The sequence below is a fragment of the Passer domesticus genome, chromosome 1 (genome assembly GCF_036417665.1).
Source record: "Passer domesticus isolate bPasDom1 chromosome 1, bPasDom1.hap1, whole genome shotgun sequence".
NCBI classification, from domain to species: Eukaryota; Metazoa; Chordata; class Aves; order Passeriformes; family Passeridae; genus Passer; species Passer domesticus.
This window is the reverse complement of record NC_087474.1, coordinates 68,420,823-68,445,882: the sequence shown is the minus strand read 5'-3', so window position 1 is coordinate 68,445,882 and position 25,060 is coordinate 68,420,823. Positions and strand designations below refer to the sequence as shown.

The 25,060-nt window shown below is 37.5% G+C and overlaps 1 long non-coding RNA gene across 6 annotated transcripts; it reads right to left on the bottom strand.

Moving 5' to 3' along the window:
- Positions 1 to 2,915: 2,915 nt before the first annotated feature.
- On the bottom strand, positions 2,916 to 20,819 carry LOC135301933 (uncharacterized). Of its 6 annotated transcripts, none has more exons than XR_010363665.1 (7): positions 20,751 to 20,819; positions 18,410 to 18,836; positions 18,262 to 18,312; positions 17,081 to 17,325; positions 13,052 to 13,225; positions 4,247 to 7,796; positions 2,916 to 3,761 (listed from the first exon to the last, which is right to left on the bottom strand). It is a non-coding gene; the product is annotated as an uncharacterized LOC135301933 (long non-coding RNA). The 6 variants fall into 6 exon arrangements; XR_010363663.1 differs by lacking the exon at positions 20,751 to 20,819 and adding an exon at positions 16,104 to 16,391 and having other exon boundaries at positions 18,410 to 20,135; XR_010363664.1 differs by lacking the exon at positions 20,751 to 20,819 and having other exon boundaries at positions 4,247 to 6,781; positions 7,678 to 7,796; positions 18,410 to 20,135.
- Between the last annotated feature and the right edge of the window lie 4,241 nt (positions 20,820 to 25,060).

Genomic DNA, 25,060 nt, shown 5'->3' with positions numbered 1-25,060 from the left:
CATTCAGTGTACGAATGAATGCAGAAACGTGATCTAGTTCTTTAACTGAAATTTTCGCTTTGGTTTGGAGGTGTTTAATATATTATTAAAGAACATGGAGTATCAATTATAATATCAACCAACCCAACAAATTTAATTTCCTTCTGTAATGTTACAGTCTCAACCAGTATGTGCCAATACATGTTTTGAAATATTCTGGAACATTTGTATTAAGAACAAGAAAGTTTTTATAGTTGAACAACACAAAAGGTTTATAGTCATGGTGTCAGAAATGTTGAAAACACAGCTAAACCTGACATGCCTGGAGACCAAGATTTAGTCCAACCACTGCACTTGCATAGAAACTGTGATTAAAGAGGATGATGAAAATTCTTTTTAAAAGGTGATAAAGATGGTACATAAGTTCAGAGCCTGTTCTCTGTCTTTGCTGAAAAGACCCTTTTTACCTTTGAAACTTCTAGAAAAGTGTTGGCAAGCAGCTCAGGCATCTGCAGGGCAGGGCAGCAGCCTGGCTGATGGAGTGGGTCAGAAGGCACAACTAATGGAAGTGATTAGTGGGGAACAAGTTAATGGGAACAGCTAACACAGAGAACTGCTATTGAGAATGGCTGATATGAAAAGCTAATGGAGGGAGCTAATGACAAGAGCAGCTAGTGGGAACAAAAAGCAGGGCTTTCACCCTTGGGAACAGCCAACCTGACAGGTATGAATGAAAAGCAACAAGTGCTGCTTCTGGAGGTGGAGTTAACAGCTAACCTGGTGAATAAGCAGTCAACACTTTCACGCTAAAAATCCAAGAGCTTTGAACTGAGGATGTTTCTCCATATATAAAAGAGCATGAACTACTCAAATTCAGGAACACTGCAGAGTTTTGACAGCAAGCCAACCTTATGCATAGTTGGGTTCTTCTGCACTTGGACAACAAAAGTCTGGACACTCTAGTAAATAGGGCAGCAGCCATTCAGAGCTGTCATGGATGGATTTAAACAGAACTACTGCAGCAATACATGCCAGGGTTGTCTACATTTTTTCAAACTGACTCTTGATTCATATAAATTTCAATTTTTGGTTCCAGTGACAAATTTTGCCTGTTTTGTCTAAAGCCATTATGTTGATTAGGAAACTCATTTCCCTTGACTGAGACAGAGATGTAAACTCTTGCTGTTTAGGATGTGTAAAATGGCAGTCAGAGTTAAAGCTTCCTTAGGAATTGTATTCCATTCTTTCATTTGTCTCTCCATCTTTGTAAAGAAGCAAAAGGCGTAGAAGCAGAATCCCAGTAGGAATCTGGTGAAATATTTGTAAAATTAATAGCCAAATAAGGCATTCATATAGAAAATATGTTAAGCAAGATTTATTACCTTGCAGCCTGAAAGAAGTATTTCACAGAATTTGAAATTCAAATGCTTTTATTAAATGAAGGTTTTAAGATATTTCAAAATTGAATACTAAGCACAAGTGGCCAACTGTCAGTCAAACATATCAGTGAACTCAGCTGCATTGGCTTAAAACTGCATGCTAATGTAAACACACTCTTCAGCTCTGTTTAAGGAAAATGACAGTTTAGCAAATGTTATAATCCTTTAGGGCAAGCCTGAGCCTTCAGACTCAGATAGACGACATAAAACTTTGACATCCCAGGATGAGCTCTGGAAAGAAGCTATGCCTCCCAGGGTATGCCTTTTGTTCTAGTACAAATATGACTGCAACTAAGATTCACATAAAGTATTTTTAACCACAACTATAGGTAGCAGGAACAATATAGCTATTACAGCAATTCTTTTATGCATATCCAAGAAACTCCAAGTCAGTAATCTGCTTAAAAATTCTTGTGTATGGCACTCCATTTCATGCCCAGCTGGCCTTTGTGACCACACCTTTCTTTATATGTGGAAATGAATCTTCTTCTTAATTCCATAAGCCACAGTATTTCACTATTAGTGGAAAGTATCAATTTTGTAATCTTTCTTTCCTTGCCACTTAATACTACAATCCCATTGTGTCTTTGGAATAGAGATACCCTCACCTCTCTCTAATCCACTTGAACATCATAGTAGCAATCTGAAGAATTTTGCATTATAATATCAAATATCTTTATATTCCACATGTTTTTCTCATGGAAACTAAAATCATAGTTGAGGTTTATTGGAATAGAGTGTCAGAATATGGAAAGAGCACAGATCCAGAGATGATGTATTCCTCTGTCTCACAATATAAATATAACCTCATGTCTTCAGTGCCTATTGACAAGGATTTGTATTAACAATTGTATTAACAATTCAGTAATAGGTGTCCTATGTTAAAAAAGTCTTGGAAGTTAATTACTCCCTGAGGAAATTTGTATTAACTTGGTAGCACTACAAAAATAGAGCATACAAAAACACTGAGAGCATGCAGTTCTTTATATTCTTCAGTGTAAATCTGAAGCTACTGAGATGTTGAGGGGTTTTAATGGGTAAAAAAACCAACGGAGATAAAATAAGTTAGCTTAGTTGTTAGAAATTTTATATACAAGTCTGCAAATGCTGAATTTGGAACATGCGCATGGAAATATTAAACTTCACAGAAAAGATATTACTCTGATCTCCAGGTCATTTCAACCGTTCTGATTTTCTTGACCTCTGATTTAAACTGAGGCTGGTAAGAAGAGAAACAGGCCTAAAGAGAATACTAAGACAGATTTTTAGATGACAATATGACAAAATCTTGTTAAAGCTATTTGTCAGCAAGAGGGATAAAGGCCAAACCAGAGAACGTAAATCCCAGAAGAACATAAAACTCAGTGTTTAAGGAAGATGTCAGTTTTTCATCATTTAATGCCTCACATCCCTTTTTTCCAATTTCAGACAGTTTTCTATAAAACTACTGAGAATCTCCATGTTCCACTTGTGTGGAACATTTGTCCTCTTGTCACTAATTTAACACTGCTCTATGAAAATACCTCCTCTCGCTTGCTTTCAGGTTCTCTTTTCAATCTGTCTTTATACAAGTAAAATGAAAAACACTGGCACAGAAAAGAGGATATATAAGGATTTTACTGAACAAAATTGAATGAAAATAACAGTTAGAAGTATTACATTATTATCCCCATTAATTCAGTAAAGCAGATATTGTTTGATTGCATATTTTTTCAGTCTGAGAAACTTTGAGTTAAATACCTGTCAAATAAAGCTCTCTTGCATCCATATTTTCAAATATTTAAATTAAGTAGCATTGATTAGTTTCAATAACTTTTAACAATCAAAAAATTTGCATTTGTCTTTTATGCTAGTTATAACAGCAAAAAAATATTCTGTAAAAATCTCTCAAACTTTATTGCTTTTCTCACATGCATCACATATGAAGTACTATTGAGTCCTGAGTCTGACTGAAATGTCTGGAGGCCACATGAATTTCAATAGTGCACTACTGTACTGTATATGTCTCTTCCTGTAAAATCTACCAGTCAGTGTTGGTCTGTATTAACACAGAAATGTGGCTGTTCCCATAAAAAACTACTCAGGTTTGCTGCCATGGGCACACACAGTTCTTCCAGCAAGCAGAACTACAATGAAGAGCTTGTTACCAGTCCACACAGAGTGATGAAGGATGTATTGGAGTGTTTTGGTTGAGTCAGCTTTCACCAAGGATATGATTTGATTCCAGTAATCCTTCAGCTGTGGAGTTCTCCTCTGTTGCTGAACCTCTGTTGCCCAGTTCTGCAGTTTTGCTCTTCACTTATGGCTACTCATCCCTGAGCTGTACCATGATCTAATTCAGACCTGCACAACAATTTTGTTAAAAAAATATTTTTCAAAGGCTTTAAAAAATCAGTTTATTTCAAAGGGTAGGTTCATAGCATGACTGTGCTGAGAGTGTGCCTGTGGAGTAGGAGTAGAAGTAGTGGACAACCACCTTCAAACCTGACAGGCTGTCTGAAAATTTGTAACATGGAATCACACCCAAATACACTGGACTTTTTATGCTCTGATAGGCCTTGAGACAGAAGACTTAAATGCCCTACCAGGTAATCTGCAGATATGAGCTAACATAGCTGTCCACAAACCTCAGTTGTTCTTTGTGCTTTGTAGTGCTATTTGATGGCACACACCTCTTATTTGCAACTTGTCAGAATTTCCAAAAAAACAATTTTCGTAGAGGTTCAACGCAGAGGCTCATTATAAATCTTAAAACTTTAAAAAAAATGTAAAATATTGATACTATTTTTAATTTTAACCAGGAAGTATTCTACTCTATAACAATGTACCTTTTTAATAACAGAGAGCATGTATGTTCCCTGAATCCGTTTACAGACTTCACAAAACCTCAGAATAACTGCTCCTTTTTTTTTTTTTATTTGCTTCCTCCATGGAAAAACAAAAAAACATTAAGTATAATCTTTTTCTTCACTCTGTAATGACTGCAAAAGTAAAACATCAGAAAGTGTAATATAAATAACTGCACAAGTATCATGGACCTGAATCAAGAAAATTATAAACTTAGTCTATTTTACCTGTATATTCTGACTTCTGTTGCATCAATAGTAAAGCAATTTTTGTTAAGGAGTATTATCTTTAGTATTGCTATGTAGACCTTCACATTACAGTGAATACACAGACTGCCAAATAGAGTCAGCATCATTATAAAATCCCATCCCATAAATTAATGATCAGAGAAACAATTCCAGTCAATAACATAATGGCTTACTTATGATTCAACTGATTTAAAGTTATTTATATATGGTATATTAATTCCTTAATAGGAACTAAAATAATTTTGTTTTATAAAAAATAGAAATGTTTGCAAACCTAAATTCTGCTTATTCTTAATTTTCCTCTGTTTGGGGGGGATTTTTGTTGTTGTTTTGTTTTTGTTTGGTTATTTTTTTCCCCATAAATATCTAACCCCAGGACTCCCCCAGGACACCATGCATTCTATAACTCAGAACATACATTCTATAACTGGAACATAGGTCGTGTTCCAGTAAAATATTTTTGAAATAAATAGTGTTAAAAGCAATTTTAAATAGTACCTCTTATCCCTAAGGGTAATAAAGAGCATCATGTGAATTAAAATCAGAAGGCACTCTACTACATTGTTCCTCTTCCTCAATCAAGCTGTCACTGCCTGGTCTCAGCTTCCCATCCTGCCTCAGCTGGGACCATGCTGTGTTTCAGAGGCAGAAGTACTGAGATCCCTTCTCCTTTGCTGAGTATTAGGAGCTTGCTTTAGCTTACAGAAACTTCCAGAGATGTCAGGATTTTGCAGGATTGACCCCTCCAATTTTTTTTAAACAATTGTGCAAAGGGCATACTAACATTATTGCCGGTTTAAAATTTTAAATATTTCAGTCTTTACAAACAAAATGAGGTTCATTTCTGATTTTCCCCCGAGACAAAATTTCCACTGATTTATGTAAGAATTTTGCTGGAGTAAGGACCTTGAGGCACTGTCTGAACATTTATGCTTTGTACTGGCTTTTCCTCCATTAGAGAGTCTCCAAATTCTCATTGACTTTAATGAGACCTCAGTAGGCAGATAAATCTGAGAAGGGTTATGCTTTTGGGAACTTCTGTACCACTCTTGCAAAATTATTATCAAAATTGCTTTTTCTGTATTGTAGTAATAATATTGATAGCACCAAAAATCCTGCTCGAGACAATCACTGAATGCTCAATGCTTTTGTTCTATTTTTTTTTTTCAGTTCCAAATTCTGTCAGAGATTGGGGTTATTTTTGTTGCTGTTGTTTTGGGGAATTTTTTTCTACCTTTTTTTTCCCTTTTTTTTTTTTTTTTTTTGTGGGAGAGGGATGAGGAGGCATGGTGAGAGAAAGACATTTACAGACACAATGATAATGAGAAGAGCAAAATTTACAGTCCTTTACTCCAAAGTGTTCATTTGTATATCATAGTTCTAACATCTAAGATTCATACTTTGGGAAGACATCTGTGCTGTTTTTTCTGTTGGTGTTCCTAGTGTGGTACAATATGCAATGCAAACTTACTGCCCAAAAGCCATATATAAATACATACATATATATACTTCTTGTTATTTTTCTCTTGCATAACTTCAGCAGCACTTTCTGATATTTACTATTTATTTATTCATTCTACAAATGAACAAATTGTGGAGTTATTTTCCCTATCATTTGAAAGCAACATTCTAAAGGACCAGTACTGTCACCTTCATGGTCAATCTTACAAGCAATCCTTTAATTTTCAGGCTATTTGTGAACCTTTTATTATGAATTGAAAGATATGTTGGAAGTTACGGGAGGGGGAGGAACAAACAAATGAACAATGGATGGTACACCGAAGTATGCTTGGCATTCCTGAAGATACAGAATGTGGGGAGGTTTTGATTGCCCATTACAGGCAAGGAAAGGAAGCTATTTCCTTCACAGCTTGTATTTCTGATGTTTAATTGTTGAATGCAGAGCTTACTCACCTAACCCCTGTGCTCCTCCCCTGAGGAAACCTGCCATCAAATTATGACCCAGAAGAAATATAGGCGATTGCTCTGCTCCCATTAAAAAAAATAAAATAAAAAAGAAAGAAAGAAAGAAAACCACTAGGTTGGTATCAAGGGACCTTGGTAGGATACTTAAGAGAATATTTTCTGTAGAAGCCAACTGACCATCCATCTCCCTTTTTAACTAGTGTCAAGGCTGGTTTACTTGATGATGATTTGATGCCCAGCAATTGCTCCCCCTTGCCCACTGAAAATGAGTGATGACAGGGGAACAGCCGTCAAATGGAACAAGCTGAGATATTGTAGCAGGGAGCTTAGCAGAGCTGAGTCCTGCAAAAAAGAAGCTTTATAAGAGGATGAAGTTCTGGAAAGCAACTGTTTTACAGTCTGCTTTTAAGAGAATGTTTGTTTTCTTTCAAGATTTGTAGGATACATTTATCTAGATAAAGGATTCCTGTAAGGGAAAAAAATATTGAAAAGCATGTCTTACTTGGAACAAACACCTCAGTGAGAATTTATGTAGAATTTTTTAGCTCAGTTTCTGCTGGGTTTAACTGAACTATGACATCCACACAAGTAGGGAAGAAATGGGACCACTGCCTTTTATTCAAACACCAGTTGCTCAGTGGGGATATAAGAAACTAAAGAGTTCCCTAAAGACCTGCTGTACTTGGCAGTTAGCAATGGTTATATGATTGATACAACCAGTGATATGATGGTTACATGATATTCCAGTATTTTCATCACTAGACATTGGAACACCTTTTCACAAGTGCTCAAAAATATCAGGCAACATCTAATAACTCCACAGAAATTCAGTGGATGCTCTCACTTGAAGTATTACTTTGCAGAAGTCCAGGAGAACAATGGCAAAACTAGAAAAACATTGCTGTAGTCTAACAGTACAATAATACACATTTATAAATTACCTTCATCTTAAATAACTTGTAAATTGCTCATGTTTTACATAATACTAGCAAAATTTCTGTGCAAATATGTACATTCAAAAGCTGCATGTTTTTATAAATAATACAAATGTAAAGCTATATGCATATGTTTTGTAAATTATCAAAACATTAGCCATGCTGAATGCCTTCCATATCATGAATACCAAGATGCTCCACTGGCTTTTCAAAGAGAATTATTAAAGGGAGGTAATAAGCACCAATTTATTTTCAGTACTTGAGCTGACCAAGTTCATGCAGTTACTGCACAGCCACATATACCTTCTATCAAATTATTTTCCATAATTTGGGATTCCTCAGTTCTCATTTCCATCCCTAAAATATCCCAAATAATAGAGAGTTGGCAGTACTTTGGTGCTTCAGCATCTTTCTGGGTCAGCCTAAAAGACAAAAAAATCACAGTATTAGAGAACAAATTTTTCTAAATCTAAAGGTGGCAATTCTGGATACCATTCTGTAATCCACTGTGACATGATTTTTTTTTTTTATCCTTGCTTTTCTCCCCAGCAAATATAGTGAATTTTATGTTTTACTTAAGAAAAATAAAAATCTTTCTGAATCTGCTAATTCTTGGGTGAACTGCATGCCAGATCAAATATTCCTTGTGACACAAAGTAAGAGGAAATCTGTGGTTGTTTTGCTTTGTTTTCTCACTGAATTATAAATATTCATTTTCACTACTAATAGTAAGGGGGGTTGTTTTATTTTTAAGATGCTCTGTCCACCTCTCTTCCAAGTCACACATTTTCCTCCTGCTCTTATCATGCTCTCGATAGTGTTTCACTCCAAATTTTGCCAAAGGAACAGTTTGTGTGACTGCTTTGAGAGAAATTTTCTTACTCTAACAATCAGATGTCACAACAGAGTGCTGTATTTTCAGAATGACTATCAATAATCCCTGAAAAAATTTACCAAAATTAACCACACCATTACTGATTGAGAGAGTTCCACTCTATAGTGGCATTTAGGTTTTTTTGGGCATGCACTTTTTAATGTTTTCAGAAAGAAAAGGAGATAGTTTGGAGGAAAAAAGGAAGAGGAAAACAACAATGAAATAGCATAATTTTAATTAATTAATTAATTAAATCAGATATCATTAAGTGACTTGGTCTTGAGCAAGTATGCCCTAAAAAGTGTTATAAGCAATATCCATTTATGATATGAAGCCTCAATGGAATGTTTCATAAAACATCTATTTTTTACCAAGAGACTATATGATGAATTGGTTTTTAATGAGGAAAAGCTATAAAATATATTCTTTGAGATTTTTTTAAGAGACAAAGAATGCTACAGTGCAAATGCTAAATTTAAAGCTGTGTAGTTTTTTATTACTGTCCTTGATAATTGGTAGTTTTTCTGGTCTCTCATCTCTTGTGTCACAACATGCTCATGTGTGGTGGAGAAAAAGGTATTCCCAGCTCTTCTGAACCATGGTTGCAGGCTGCTAGAATTCATCAGATTTTGGATTTGAATATAGTCTAGAAGAGCCTCAGGGTCACTCCTGTTACACAAGGTTCTGCATTAATAGCCAGATATCATTTTTAAAAAATCAACAAAACAACAGGAAATATATGTGGCAAGGAACAACTCTGATTATCAGTACATTGTCAGTGTCGAGAACTATTTGCTTTACTGACTTTGGCACATGAGGCATATAGCTAAGTTTATCTATATATGTGCCTGTGTTAGTCCAGGCCAAAAGAAGAGTACAGGAGATAAATGTGTTTGTGACAGTTGGATTTCAATACCAATAAATAGCTTTCTACACTAAATGAATCAAGGACATACATGGCCAGCTTCCAAGCTCAACAATATGTAGGTTTTTTTAAGAAAAAAAATTATTTTTCTGTCTCTGAGCATCACCTATCCAATATTAGGTGACTCTTTCACTGCACATGCAACTGTAAATAGATATGAGAGACTAAGGTTTACTTTCCAATATGTTTCCTGTAAATTATGGCCCTTTTATATCTATCTAAGCCTCCACATTCATAGATTCATAATACAAGTCACATTCTACTGTTACACTGCCACTGTTGAGCATTTGGGAAGTGAAAGGTTGAGAGCTCTAAAGATGGATTTTGGCACAGTTAACACCCAACTAAAATTTCACACTAGCTGATTTAAGCCAAACAGTGGTGGAACCTCAGCCAATAACAAGCCTGTGCCAATGAGGTCAGTGCAAGACACCACAGAGGATTAGAGAGCCTTTTGGTGGTGGATATGGCTCTGGCTTTCTGTAAAAACTTATTAAAATGTAGGCAACTGAACTAGTTCCATGCATGTAACTCTCCTCTACCATAGAATTAATTTCATTTCTCTTCTGTAATGTTAATGAGATATGAAACGTTGTTTCTTCCTTTTAAGATATCAGCATTAATGACACAGAATCAGCTCCAGTGAATGGAAAAGAATGAGTTCACCTACACTATAATTTGTAATTGGCTCACTTATGGGACTTGAGTCTTTTGCATGAAAACTAGAGCTGTGTGAGCTCCCAAATGTGTTCCATTCATGCCCACATTGTCAAAGGAAAGATTTGAAGGAATCAGTTTGCATTTAATTAAGGCTTCTCTGACTTATTGTGAAAATCCTTACACAATGTATTCATCAAAAGTTTTTAAGAGTCAGGTTAAAGGGAGGCCTACATTTGATATTGGAATCCACTGGTACTGAGAACCTGTTGTAAAAGAGATCATTATGCACAAAATGGTATTTCTTCATAGCCTAAACACAACCAGATGCATAAATTCTGCCACAATTCCCATGGAACTCTCTGCACCTTCTGAGTGGTGACTGTGGAGGAGTCCACTGGGTAACAACTTATTTTAAGTCTTTCAGTGGGTGCTTAACTGCTTTTAATTTGGAACAGTGGCTTGGGGACCTATATTTGAGAGTCACACACATATAAAATTATTCCGTTGTGATTGGTTTCATTGCAGCAAGTGCTAGTGAGAATTTGTTGAAGGGAAGCAAAAAGGGGAACAATACTCAATTTTCTTCTTTCTTTTTTTTTTTTTTTTTTTGTCACAGCATGTAGAAGTGCTGGTTTCAAAAACACAGACCGGTAAACATTTCTGCCTAGGTTCACTGGATGGTCTAGGGTGTCTGTACTTTAAAAGGATGCTCAGTTTTGACAGTCAGAATCAAGCAGTATTGCGTGGATAGGTGCATGGGGAATGTCTTGCACTGATAGCAAACGTGTTTAATTCTGACATTCTGACATGTTTAAGTATTCCAACTCCACAGATCATTGAGGGAAATGGAAGATTCTTGTTCAGACAGAGAAAGCGTGACAGCTCTACTGGAAAACTGAAAGTCCTTTAGGGATAGAAAGTATTATTCCACTTACTAATTCTAGGATTGTTCTAATTCAAACAAAGATCATAATCTTTATTTTGAATAATAAAACCACAAATAAAAAAATAATAATTGACACCTCTGGTGTAATACACCCCCCCTCTTTTTTGTCACTATCAACAAACTCCTTCTATCATCAGTATTTTATAATTATGTTTCCAAAAAGCAAATGTCTTACTTTTAGAATAAAGCAACAGATAGCAGCACTTTTAAAAGACTTTTGTCCTTATTCCCCCTTTCTGTGTACTACTCAGTTTAAATATTTCCCTGGTTGGGAATCATGAAAAGAGGCAGCACAAATTACAAGAGCAGCTAAAAGCTAGGACATAGTAAGATCAGAACTACGACTTGATAGTTAAGCTGCTTTTTTCCATGAAAAAAAGTGATGTGGCCAGTGAGACTGACATGTCCATTTTGGGCACAGGGATGCTATTCTTGGTACGCCAAGGTTAGTGTTAGATAACCTTTGGTAAGTCTTTGAGCCTTCTCCGACCTTAGTAAAACAGGAATAGTGACCTGTTGTTGAAAATCACCTAGCCTGCCTTTCCAGTTCAGTTACTGTGACCAGCAGATCTCTAATCATTCCCTTTCACATAAAAGGGGATGGAGATTTAAACTGGAGCAAGGGGCATGTCCTGAGATTTGTCATCAGAGAATTTTTGGGTAGACAGATGGGCACACTCCTGAAGAAAGTCCTGTTTATAGAAGGGGGTATGAGTTGGGCTGGGGAGACAGTAGAAATAAAATTTAAGCTTGTGGCTGCTAAAAAGCCTTTGAAATCACTCCATTTTCATCTCTAATTATCAGGACAGCTTGGACTGAGCTCTACCACATATGCAAGGAATAGTATCATAGAATCAATCATAGAATCACAGAATGTTTTGGGTTGGAAAGGATCTTAAAGATCATCTGATTCCAACCTCTCTACCACAGGCAGGGACATCTTCCACTAGAACAGGTTGTTTAAAGTCCCACCCAACCTGGTCTTGAACAATTCCAGGGATGGAGTATCCACACCTTCTTTGGGAAACATGTTCTAGGGTCTCACCATCCTCACAGTGAAGAATTTCTTCCTTATATCTAATCTAAATCTAATCTCTTTCAGTTTGAAGTTATTCCCCCTCATCCTGTCACTACATGTTCTTGTAAATAGTCCCTCTTCATCAGTCTTTAATGCTCTCTTCAGCCACTGGAAGGCTGCAGTTAGGTCACCCAAAGCCTTTTCTTTCCCAGATTGAACAATCTCAATTTTCTTAGTTTTTCCTTGAAGGAGAGGTGCTCCATCCCTCTAATCATCTTGGTGGCCTCCTCTGGACTCACTCCATGTCCTAACTGTGTTGGGGGCCCCAGAGCTGTATGTAGCACTCCTGGTGTGGTCTCACCAGAAGAAAGGGACAGAATCTCCCTGCTGGCCACTCTGCTTTTGATGCAGCCCACAATTAAATTTGCCTTCTGGGCTGCAAGTGCACATTACCAGGCTTTCACCCACCACACCCCCACATTCTTCTTGGCAGGGCTGCTCTGGATCTGATCATCCCCCAGCTTTTGTTGGTACTGGGTTTGCCCCAACCCAGTAGTAGCACCAACACTTGTCTTAGTTGAGCCTCAAGAGATTCCCATGGGTCCAATTCTTGAGTTTATCCAGGTCCCTCTGGATGGCATCCTATCCTTCAGGTATGTCAATAGCACCGCTCACATTGGTATCATAAGTAAACTTGTTGAGGGTGCACTTGATTCCTTTGTCTATGCCATAAATAAAGATATTAAATAACACTGCTCACAATACAGACCCCTGAGGGACACCCACTGTCCCCGATCTCCATCGTGGCCTGAGCTGTTAACCACTACCCTCTGGATGTGACCATCCAACCAACTCCTTATCCACTGAACAGTCCAGCAATCAAATCCATATATCTCTAATTTAGAGAGCAGGATATTGTGGGGGACCATGTCAAAGACTGTACAATAGTCCAGATAAATGACCTCTTCCCTTGTCCACTGATGTAGTGACTCTGTCACAGAAGGCCAGCAGGTTGGTTAGGCAGGATTTTCCTCTGCTGAAACTGTGCTGGTTGTCCCAAATCACCTCCCTGTCCTCCATGTGACCTTAGATTCTAGGAGGATCTGTTCCATGATCTGCCCAGGCATGGAGGTGAGATCATGGAATAAACACATGAACACCCACAGCTGAGAAGTCCTGAGGCCACTGCTGGGACAGAGAAATAAGATTAATGTGACCTAAGCTTTAGTTACTTATTTTCCCCTCAATTCCTACCTTGATGATGAGTTTATGCTTGGTGTAGTTTTCATCTTTGTCCACTGCCATTCCTGCCTCAGCCACCTTCTTCCAGCCACATACTTGATCCTACTGGCTTGAACACCTTAAACAATACCATTCCTCACTCCTCACAAGATGTTGCTGGACTTTAGGCAAATCTTCCGTTTCCTCCTTCAAATGTCAAATTCAAGAAAGGTAAAAGGACTGAGGTATGACAAGAAATAGTGAAACACAAACCACAGGAATTATCCTTTTTGGTACATTGTGTATCAACATAGAAACTATTGTTTCTATTTAATAATATGTAATGTGGTCTCTGGAACTGTGTAATGTGATAATAGAAAAAGCTATCCTATTGTCATGGTGTCTGTCAAAACCAGATTAGTAATCATTTACCTCAAGTCCACTTCCCCAAACTGTGATTATATTTTCAATGAACAATCAGAAATGGTCTACATCCTTTGTGTTCTTTAGCATATTAGTATGGAATCAATTTATGTGTTTGCAAGGACTGTATTTTTTATATAGCTAGATACTAACGTTTGAACCATTTCTGCCATTTGAAAGAAGGGATAAACAATGTAGTGAACTATTCATGACTTTTTTTTTTTTTTTTTTACTGTTTGGCAAGAGACAGCTTCACATAGCTATGTCTGAGGGACATCAATATTTCTAAAATTGGCAAGAGACAGTCACTAATCCTTTGAGAAAAGTGCTAAAATTTGACATCTTAATTAAAGATTGAGCTTTAGAATTGCTGGAAATTACCAGGGCAAAGTTATGGATCTGAATGTATATTCAGAGAGTAATTGAGAACATCCTGGACCCTGAGCTGTGATCCAGCCTATGCTAATCTTCCCAGCTGTGTAGGATTCCTGACAGCTTTTTAGCTGGAGGAAAAAGAATCTATTTAAATTGAATTAAGATATAATACTAAGATATATTAATATATAATGTAGGTTTCCATAGTTCATTTTTGAACATTAATGGGTCAGTTGTCTCCTGTACTTAAAATTACAGGGGGAATATTTTCTTACTTCTCACTTCTACACATGGCTAGTGTTAAAAACTAACACCAAGGCAGCTGGCAAAGAGAATTTTTACACCCAGGAGATCTGTGGCCTGCAGACCAGCAGTACCATTTTCATCCCACTCATAAGCCCAGCTGAAGTCACAAGAAATAGCTTTCCCAGTTATCTGCAGAGAGCAAATGAAAGCTGATAATTCAGGGTGTTAGCCTGGAAGAGTCATCTTCTAGAGGATTAACCTCTAGAAGGATTACTCAGAAAATTTTGGCAGGCAAAAAACTTGGGAAACTGCCTGAACTGTGAGGGTAACTAGAAGTTTCAAGCATCCATACAGATAGGCCATAGGACTGTGATGCACCAAAGAGATATTATCCTGAGCACAATCAGCACCAGACTTTTCAGGAAAAGGTATGGCCCACCTTAGCAGAATAATCCGCTCATAGGCTCGAGGTGTATTTCTAAATCTTCTCTGTTGTTTGTGACCTGAAGCACGAGGGTTTATATCCCCTTTAAAAATGTTTTATCCTACCTGATGCAACTGTGGGAGCTTTTTATGATTGAGATAAATCTACAGTCTTCTTCTTAGCTTTTTCAATTCATTGTAATTTTGTAGCAAAGAGTTCCATAGGCTAATTTTGTACCATGTTAAAATGCATCCTTATATATCCTACATACCCAAAGTACATTTGAAACCCAACAAGTAATAAGCAGGAAACCCCAAAGGACATTCTCTGTAAAATGTATTTTTTTTTTTAAATTATAGCTGTATATATACCAAAAAGTGTTTGTCTGTATAGCTAACCTGTAGTAATTATGTTATGAAAACTGGAAGGGATGACATAAGTTGTATCAACCAAAGGAATTTTCCCTAGTAGAACAGTATGCTGAATAATTTATCTTGCTTATACTCTTTTCTCATGCAGCTATGCTGGCAAAAATTTCAGCTATGGCACAAACCAGTATCCAATCTCCTTTTTTTACTTAATATGATTTGGCAAAAATAATGCTAATAAAAACTTACAGTAGCAATACTTAAGTCTTCTTATGTACAGTCTTCTGCAGTAAAATTGTGTCTAATTACTGTGCAATTTAGGAGTGCCTTCTTAATATAATTTTACAAGAGAAATGTATTATTAGGAGAGTGGAGTAACACATTCACAATTTAATTTTCTGTCTCATTATTATTTAATTTGTCTTTCAGCATTAGTGTGTTCCCTTTGCTTGTGTAACCATACTACCAACAATTTTTTTTAAAATAAATTCTGTTTTGACTTTTAAAATATATGTTGCTTGTAGCTCCCAACACTGCCTGTGCTATGGCTCCTGGGACATTAACTCTGAATCATCCCTTGAGTTAATAACTATTATATATAGAATGAGATCCTGGATGGATATAAGTCAGCAGACAGACAGGTGTTATGTGGCTTTGCATTTCATTACAGTTCCCGATGCAGGAGAAGTTCAGGATGAGAAGAGACATCAGGAGATATTAATGTTGCTAGAATGCAATTCTTTTACTACTTTGGGCCATATGATTATAGCTAATAGTTGTTTTTGTGGCGACTTAGTAGGTGATCCAAAGTCCCAACTCAAAATGCAAAATGTTGGAGGCACATAACCTAATGTCACTTTTGTCTTACTGTGAAGTACACCTTACACCAGATCTTCATCAAACAGTTTGACTGTTCTGAACTGATATTCTTGAGCCAAAATTCAATTAAACTCACAGGATATTTTGCTACAGATTATGTGGCATTTGCATCTCATATTTCTTTAGGGTGAAAATATATTGGACTGCTTCAATCCAGCAGTCTCAAATAGTATTTACAAATGGTAGTCTAAATACTGCAAGTGAGTTTTGATTTTTGTTTTGGTAAGAGTAGATTCAGTCAGGAAACAATATTCACTCAACCAGCAAAGTGCAGCTGACTCTTAGGTAGAATTTGTCAGTTTTGAAACAGTGTACACCTACAGCCACCCAAGAAATTATGGCAAGAAATTGAGGATATAGCCAATTGTACCTGTCAGGAAATGCAGGTGAAGAACTGAAATGAGATTTTTGCAAAGTTTAATGCTTTTTCAAATGTGGAAAAACTTTTCCTTCTTAAATAGGTCACAAACTAATTTTATATCTCATACAAAACTTCTCATAATCACATCATATTTGATTCACTTAAAAGCCAGAAGCTGAGGTGCCAATATCCCTGCTATTGTCTGTGTTTCACCAGACATTGTTTAGTGTAACAGTACAAAAAGTGGTCGTCTTTTTTTCCTGAGAGATTGCTATCTTCACTGTTCAAAACCACAACCTATAATTTAAAAAAAAAAAAAAGAAAAAAAGAAAAAAAAGAAGCATCTTCTTCAACAACAATCTTTGCAAATAGGGCCATGTAAGTAAGACTGTAAGTATACATAAATATTTTGTGTATGCTTGTACAGACATACACAAACATACATATATACATGAAAATAGAAAAAATGTTTTAGTTTTATAACCCAGTGAATTTTCAACCACAGAAAACAATAGAAATTATCAACAGACATAAAACTTTAGCCTGCGTAAATTAAATGGTTCTGCTGCATTAACTTCATAAAACCATAATCCTCTCCTCCATAAACTATTACATGCACTGCAACATATCTGATTTATGGGGTGTAGAATCGATGGGAAAAAATTAATGCTTGAAAAACATATTAGAGACATTATTGAACAGATTTTAATTGAGATTTGATTTCAATACCCCTTATCCACATGATTAATGGGTCCTACCCCTTGACTCCAGCAGGCAGAAAAGAGAGTCTTTAATATGACAATTAAGTATCTGTCTTTAGGTTTTATGTAGCTCTCTCCTCAGATCACTTCATCAGTACAGTGTGGCTTTTGTGCAGATTAAATTGAGACTCAATTTTCTCTATTTTCCAGCACTTACTTATGTTTTATGACAAGCACTAAATCAATTTTATGCTATTATTGATTTTTTCTTAAATGGACACAAACCATTTCGCCTTTTGCCCTTCTTTTCTACTTTCCTTCTATTTCCTTTTTTCACTGTATGCTTGATATACAGCCAGCTGAAGAAATTTCAAACGTTTCCTGAGATTTCTACAGGTCGTGCCAATTCATTCACTTTTTACAACATCAGAATTGACAAAGTTAACCTGGAATTCTATGAAAACTTATGAACTTGTATATTTCTTTAATGCAGCAAAGTTTACAGGTCGAGCTTCTTCCCCCACCTTATCCTTCAAAAAAAAAAAGAAAAAAAAAAAGAAAGAGAGTGTTCAAGGTTAGAGCCTCCTCTTTTTCAATTAAAAAACAAACCAAGACAAAACAAACCATGACAGACAATCTTTCTAAGAACTTCTGAAATATTTGAACTGCAGCTTCAGCTATAATTTTTGAAACTGTCCGGAAATCTAATTAATACATCGATATAGGAAGAACCTATTTCATGGCTTGCAGGGGAAAAGGGCATTATCTGCAAGGTGCAATAACTCCTCTGAGATGTGGCAACAGCTAGTGGTACACCACAAAATTAAGAAGCTCTTGGTTGTTTTTAAAGCTCTGTTGTGTCTGACCTATGGCAAAAATTAACAACTGCCTTGGGCAATAAAAGTTGCACAATTTGTAATCAGATAGCTTACTTTTTTGGCAGAGAATTATACATTAAGTAGGATCAAAGAGAGAAAGTAGAAATGTAATTCAGCTAACAAAATGGGATAGGCATTTGATTTTCTGGCTGTTTAGGGTCATGGAGGAGGTTATGAAGGATTTTCCTCTTTCTTTGCTTGAAGTCCATCATACCTGAGTTCATGTGATAAAATTGATCTTTAAAACAAGTACAGCAGCTTCATTTTGCTGAAAAATAGTAATTCCTTTCACTGTGTTGTGTATTTACCTAATAACATTTTATTTGCAAACCCTCAACATTTTAAAAAATGTGTTTATAGATTTTTTTTTTCCTTCTAAATAACACAAGCTTACCTAACGAATTAAAAAGTGATGCTACTTGAAGGATGTCTGTCATGACAACTTCGCTCAGCTGATGCTTCCTTCAACTTGAGGGGAAATCTATGCTGCCATGAATGATGAATTTTGGGCCAAATGGGAATTTTTAGTTCTAAGTGTGATTCTATAGTCTGTACCCACTTGTGTTTACAGTTAATATATGTACATACCATAAGTGTAAGGTGAATGGAGATTTCTCTTCTGGAGGTTCACTACCTTTCCTAGAGGGGAAAAAAAAAAGGTGCAAAAAAATAAGGAAAAACAAAAAACTACAAAGGAAAAAATCCTAATTTGATTTAAAAAAATCTTAAAGCTCACCATATTAGAGATGCTGGGATGAAGTTCTCCATATGTAATGGAAATCAGATGGTGAATCAGTAAGCGGGAGAAAGTTTCAAGCTATACTATTATGCTGTATCTCCCTTAATTTATAGAATGTTTGCTTCATGCGAGAAACATGCCAGTAACAATGTCAACTTCCATGATTAACAGGAGACTTGAGGGTTTTTTCGTTATTTCTTGGCTTTCTCTTTGCATTGAGATATGAAGAGCAATGTCACAAATCAACTTGCACACTGCCTTTCTACTTCATGTAATAAGAAAGCTTTCCTTGCAAGTGCCCAATGCACGCGATGCTGTGAATTCTGCATTCCTGTAGCAAAGAGCAGAGGCGCCCTGAAGTCTCTGCTTCTAGCTGGAATTCAGAGTCAGACTGCTCATATGTCAGTGATCCCTCAGCTGTAGACTAATACAGAATGAGGATACACCATTTCAATCCTTTGGAGAAACAGCTGGTTTGAGTCTTAGACTAAAGGCTCATTAATTTGCTCCACTTGGTTCTGCTTTGGTTTTGCCATTTTCTGGTTTTACTATCAGTGCTGTTAATATTGACATTTTTAGTACTGTTGTTACTATAATACTAATCACATTATGTGTACAGGAGTATCACATACATACTGCAAACCAAGAAAATCCTTGTAATTTCCTTTCACGTACCCAAAAGCTGGTGTGACTTAAGTTTCCTAAACATTTGCTTATTTTATTAGAATAATTTTCACCTGTGATTTATTAGTTTCTGCATCAGTCCTTTTTATCCTTTTTTTTCCTTTTTAGAATTGGCTTTTAAAAAAGTAAATTATACAATTAAAACCTCTTTAACAACAGAAGCTGTTTTTCCAAACAGATACAAATAATTTGAATGTACTGTTTAAATGTTTCTAGTTGCTTGCTCTGGCTTCTCCAATCTATGTCATTTTTATTAACCTTATTTAGTTATTTTCTGGCCTTGTGTTTTACATGCCTGTGGTATTGAGATGCATAGGTAAGTACCACAAAAGAAACATGGTACTACAGTTTGTGGGTTACAGTGTCTTCTCACACATATGGTGAGATATTTTTGTCCAAGTGCCTAGTACAGCAGACATCAGCAAAAGACAATTGAGACATGGTACTTGTCACTGTGTGAAAGAGCAACAGAAAATAAAAAAAATTAAAATCAGGTAAGCCTCCTGCTTAGAATTATGAGTTTGGGACAATGTGAGACCTACACAATTTTCAGACTAAAAAAGAACAGGTGCTGCAGAATTCCACTTAAATGCTTTCAGAGTGAAAAATCCACAATAAGAAGAGCATACAAAATATATGCAAAAGGAGTAAATTATCCCAATAGGCTGATCTGTTGGGAAAAAATCAACCTGCTTATGGAAACAAAGGCTCTGTATACGAAATGTTAGTGCAGATGAGTACATACTCAATGAAAACTAATTTTTCTTGTACGTAAGCGAATGGTGTTGTGTGCTTCAAGTTGAATGGGATTTTCGGTTTAGTGCTGGAGACGACAGGTTTTGTTTGAAGGCTCAGAGTCCGTAAGGCAGCCCTTGAAGGAGAGCCAGACAATACGCGGGAGCCACGGAGCCCGCAGATGATCCCAGCGCGGCGTTATCGGCCGGAGCCTGCAGAGACCCGGAGACCTTTGTGTTTCGCGCAGCTAGCGGAGATTGTCAGCTTTCTGAAATGAGCTGCGGGCCTAATCTAGGATCGCACCCATTCCGATCAATAAACAGCAGCAGCCCTGCGCGCCGGCCCCATCCACAGGCGCACAGGGCCCTGGATTTTTCCTGCTCATCCCGGCCTACAGCGCTGCGCCGGCACGGCCCAGAGGAGCCCGCGGGGCTCCTGCTGTGTGCCCTCCAGCCTGGCTACCTGTTGGAAGCCAAGGCCGTGCCAGGCTTCCCGGGGAGCCGCGCAGCAATTACAATTTCACCCTCATCATGTGCATGCAGCACGTTTGGGGTCTCGGGGGCTAAGCACTGCCCGGGCCGGGGTTGCTGCCTGGCAACAGGCGACCCCGCGGGGCGCGGCGGGCGGTGCTGCCTCCTCTCCCCTCAGGGAGCCCGGAGGGATCAGTTTGGAAACGGGCTGTTGTCCCTCCTCCCGTTAAACCTGCACGGGTATGGAAGCGAGGTCCCCGCAGAGGAGACGGTGTCAAAATGAGAGGAAGGTGGGGAGAAAAAAAAAAAAAATCAGAGGAAGGATTTAACGAGGTTCATAAAGTCCCTCAGGGGAAACGGCGCTGTGCCCAGGGGTCCCTGCAGCAACGCCCCCCGCAGCCCTGCTGCCTTCGCCTCCCCGTCCCTCTGCAGCGCCTACAGTAAAACACCTTAACTCAGCTCCGCGAGAGCGGAGGGAGGGGAAGGGACCACCTTCAGAGTGCAGCTGGAACTGGAAGCTGTCTGCCTCAGCCGTTAGAAATATGTGGAGAAATTACCTATCATTCCCTGTAGAGACATCCAGCAACCATCCCAACCCAGCTTTTCAGTTCGGTGATAATATGCTCCTATCAGTTTTAATAGCCCCATGCTGGATTCAGGAGGTATTATGGATTGTACAGCAAGCATATTGTCATTAAATTAAATTTTCAGAACATTCCCCAGCTCATCACAAATACCACAGAGAGTAATCATAATCGGTTCTCAACACATGTGTAATTGCCTTCAGCTGGCGTTTTTTACAGTTGACATTGTTCAGCAGTGATAAGGTGATTGGTGATTTGAATACACAGCTTGTTTCATAGCTGCCGTAATTGAAATATGGTATGTGTGAATGGAAGATTACATTAAGACCTAGGATAATCACCTGACATGAGAGTAATTGAGTCTACAATCTGCCACTGAGTCTCTCAGGGAGGGCTGAAATGAAAAGAAGCCATTAGTAGATTATGCCACTGCTGGCTCGGCTCGGCTCGGCGCTGCTCGGCTCGGCGCAGCGCTGGAGCGCCGGGATGGCATTCCTGGGCGCCGGGATGGGCATCGCCGGCCGGGCCGGCCTCGCCTGCCCCGCCTCGGGCCGGGCGGCACCGCCGGGAATAACACACAACTTTTCCTGGGGGCGGCGGGGCAGAGAGGGAGCCTGGCTCCAGAAGAAACGCTTCCGGCTACCTAGGGCAATGCAGCTTCTTTATTGTCCCGGGGTCCGATCCCTCCATCCCAACCCTTCAGGAAAGGCTCTGTGTGTCTGTGGAAAAAGTAGAGCATTGAATTCAGCCTGATGGATTCAAGCATAAATGGTCAAACTCCAGCTATTTTTTAGCTGCTTATAGGGGGGACCATGCATGTGGAATCTAAAGGTGCAATGAAAAGAGTGCCCTTATTTTTCAGTAGTTTTCAGGATGTAGGCTGCAAGAGATCTTTCTTTAAAAATCAAATTTAGAAGTACACTGAGGTTAATTATACAATGGGTAACCAAGAGGAACAGTTGTAGCTAACCTTTAAATATAAATGTAATAAGGTGCCTGCAAATCTGAAACAAATATTTACTCCAGGTGTCCAGACTTAATGGACAAAAGCATAATTGCTTTTTAAGGAGAATATTTTGTTTGTTAGTCACTGAGGATTATTTTGTGATGGAATAGTCTGTCTTCCTTTATTTCTTCTTTTGGAAGGTGGTATGTTTTGTTGGATTTTTGTTGTTCTTTTCTTTTTCCTTTTTTTTCCCCCGAATCTACTGTACATACAGATCACAAACCCTGAACAAAGAAGAATTACAAACCCAGCTGAGATAAACATGTCAGAATTACTGTTAAGAGGCTGATGCCCAGAGTGTTTAATGGCTTGAAAAGATGATCAAGCATTTATGCAGCTACCCCTTCAAAAATTATCATTGAGCCAATGATAATCCAGTTATAATAATGAGCACTGAGTCAATTAAGCTTAGCATGCAGAGAAACTACTTTTTATTATTAAATAACTCAATTTCTTCCATCTTTAAAAAAATAAAATTGGAATTATGAAACCAGATATTTTACTAAAAAGCCATAGCATTCAGGTTAGAAGCCTATATAAAAAGCTACCGCCAGCATAGCATGACTAACTTGTAGGGTATAATTCCACCAGGATCTGAGATTCTCCTTTGTGATGTTGTGAATCCCTGTTCTCTCATAGTTTTACAGTGTGTGGTAATTTTCAGAATCCAAAATCCATCTGTACTGTCTTGGAAATTGCTGTAGGACACAGCGCTCAGCACGTTTTCCATACACAACTGATAGCTAGTTAACAGTTGCCTGGCCAATTTCAGGTTTTTTCCTTACAACCTCTTCAAAATAGGTTTTGTATCTAGCAGAAGTATCTTGCACATTTTTCTTCACTATTCCTGAAGTCTGAGCTCTCTCAAGCACTTGTTAGAACAAACCTAAAAATGCAATGGTAAAAGAATAGTGGTTAGGATTGTTTATATTTGGATTCCACTTGTAATAACATTAGGCAGAAGGAAAATTTTTAGACAATTAAGGTCTATATAATCCAATGCAGTATCACTAAAAACAGAAGGATATAAGACTGGATATAGCTGCAGTAGTGAGGTACAGATGAGCAAATTGCTAAATAGTGCAGTATCTTCCTCATCACACCATACACAGCATGTACCCAAGGTTGCTGCTTTGAAGGCTACAGCTGGCCCAGTGAGCCCACACCTTAGCAGAGTCAAAGACTCTCTGATTTGCAAAAAAAGTAAGTACCAGATTAGAGTTTGAATGCCAAGCTCTTTCTGTAGGCTTGCAGTTGAAAAATCCCCAGCTATAGCGAAAACATAACTAATTTTATCTGGAAGATAAAATAGCAATGATAGCAATAAACATGGAATGGTTAATATATTTTCAATCACTTCAAACCCCAAACTATTTAAGGTTTTAAGGAACCATAGCCATTTAAGATACCCCACCACAACCAAAAATTATTTATGCATTTAAAATGCATTTGCATTTATGCAAAAATGCTTTGTCTTTGAAAATCCATTTATTTTGATTTAAACAATGATGATGAAGTCACTTGGATTTACCTGATGATCAGAATATGAAAAATAATTCTCTAAGCAGTCAACTGTAAGGAGTGTTTAAAAGGGACCATTCAGTTATGCTGTGAGTGACCTGCATGGTTCTTTTTGGACATTAAATACTTTCTAAGCTTGGTAAAATTTGGTGGAGATTTTTTTTTTCAGATCAAGAGATACATGGCATTCAAGAGTATGATGAACTGTAACTTAAAAACGTTCTGAAACTTGGTCCTATTGAAGAGCAGTAACCATCCTGAGCACAAGAGAACTTAACAAACCTCTGGAGAGTTTGCATGAGGATCTGTTACGGGGCTTAAAGACCTGCAGTTGGACAATGAAAATCTTTTGAAGAAGGTTGAGGGATAGAGAAAAGAGGATCTTCATTAATTTTAGTGTTACAGGTTAAAAAAAATCCTCCTTGAAAAGAGTATCTGAAGACAATTCTGACCAACAGATCCTGAAAGGACCCTTTTATCTCATTACTGCCTTCAGAGGAACTACAAATTATCCTTTCCAGTAACCTCTCAGTAGCTAATTATTTCACCTGATTATTTCTTTGGGAGTCAAAGAACTGGCCTCTACTTTTTATCTAATATCTCTTATGGTATGGACAATTCAGATGTTCTCATTTCTCCTTTTTGAGAAGTGTGTCTACTTTATTGCACTTGTCAGGCAACTCTTTGGTGTAATGTTGCCAATGGGCTTGTCTACTAAGCCCATTAAGAAAAAATATCCTAATCACAAGATTATAACTACACAGTTATACACCTGTCCATATTACATGTATTTTAAAAACTATGGTTTCAAGCCAGAAGAAAAAGTTCGTCTTGCCTTGAGCTATGCTAAACTTTCCTCTGTTAAAAGTTTCTCTAACATATATTGAAAAATTTAAGACAAGTCCCTGCAACTTTGCAAGTAGGGCAGACAGTCACGACTTTGGTTTGTTTGACTATAAATTGCTGAAACAATGCAACTTAAAAACAATACAGTAGTACTGTATGACACTGTCAATATCATTTATAGCACAATTTTACACAAAGGCAGGAGTATCATAAAAAAAGAAGTAAGTCCTATCAGGTGCCCTAAAATACCTTATGTCATAAATAAGTCAGATTTCTTAGAGGAAAGCAATAAAGTTTCAGCAGACTCGATTTTTCCCACTAAATAATCACCCTGACCTTTTTCACTAACTTCACAATAACAGTTCTTGAAGAAGCAAGCAAACACAATGAGAGATTTGTATGGCACACCCATGTCTAAAGCATGAAGAGAATGTAGAAGGGCATTGATGGTAGTAGAAGAACACACAATTCCACAAAAGAGCATTAAATATAAAGCAAAAAAAGAATACTAATCAAAATCATTGGACTGAATATTTATAAAGGAAGACATTGATAATGCACTGGATTCTGGAGAAATTACGCAAAAGTATTTGGAGATTTTAAAAGTTTCTTGCAAGAGAAAAATACCAGGAACATATTCAACCCCCACCCCAAAATGTTTCTTTAACTTAGGAAATAGTTTCAGTCACAGTTGTTTTCTAAAAGTTGATAAATTAATTGTTGAAATAACACTGGCCTGAATTTGGCACCGGAACATATTTTACTAAGATATTTAATTCAAAATTCCTAATTCCTAGAGTTT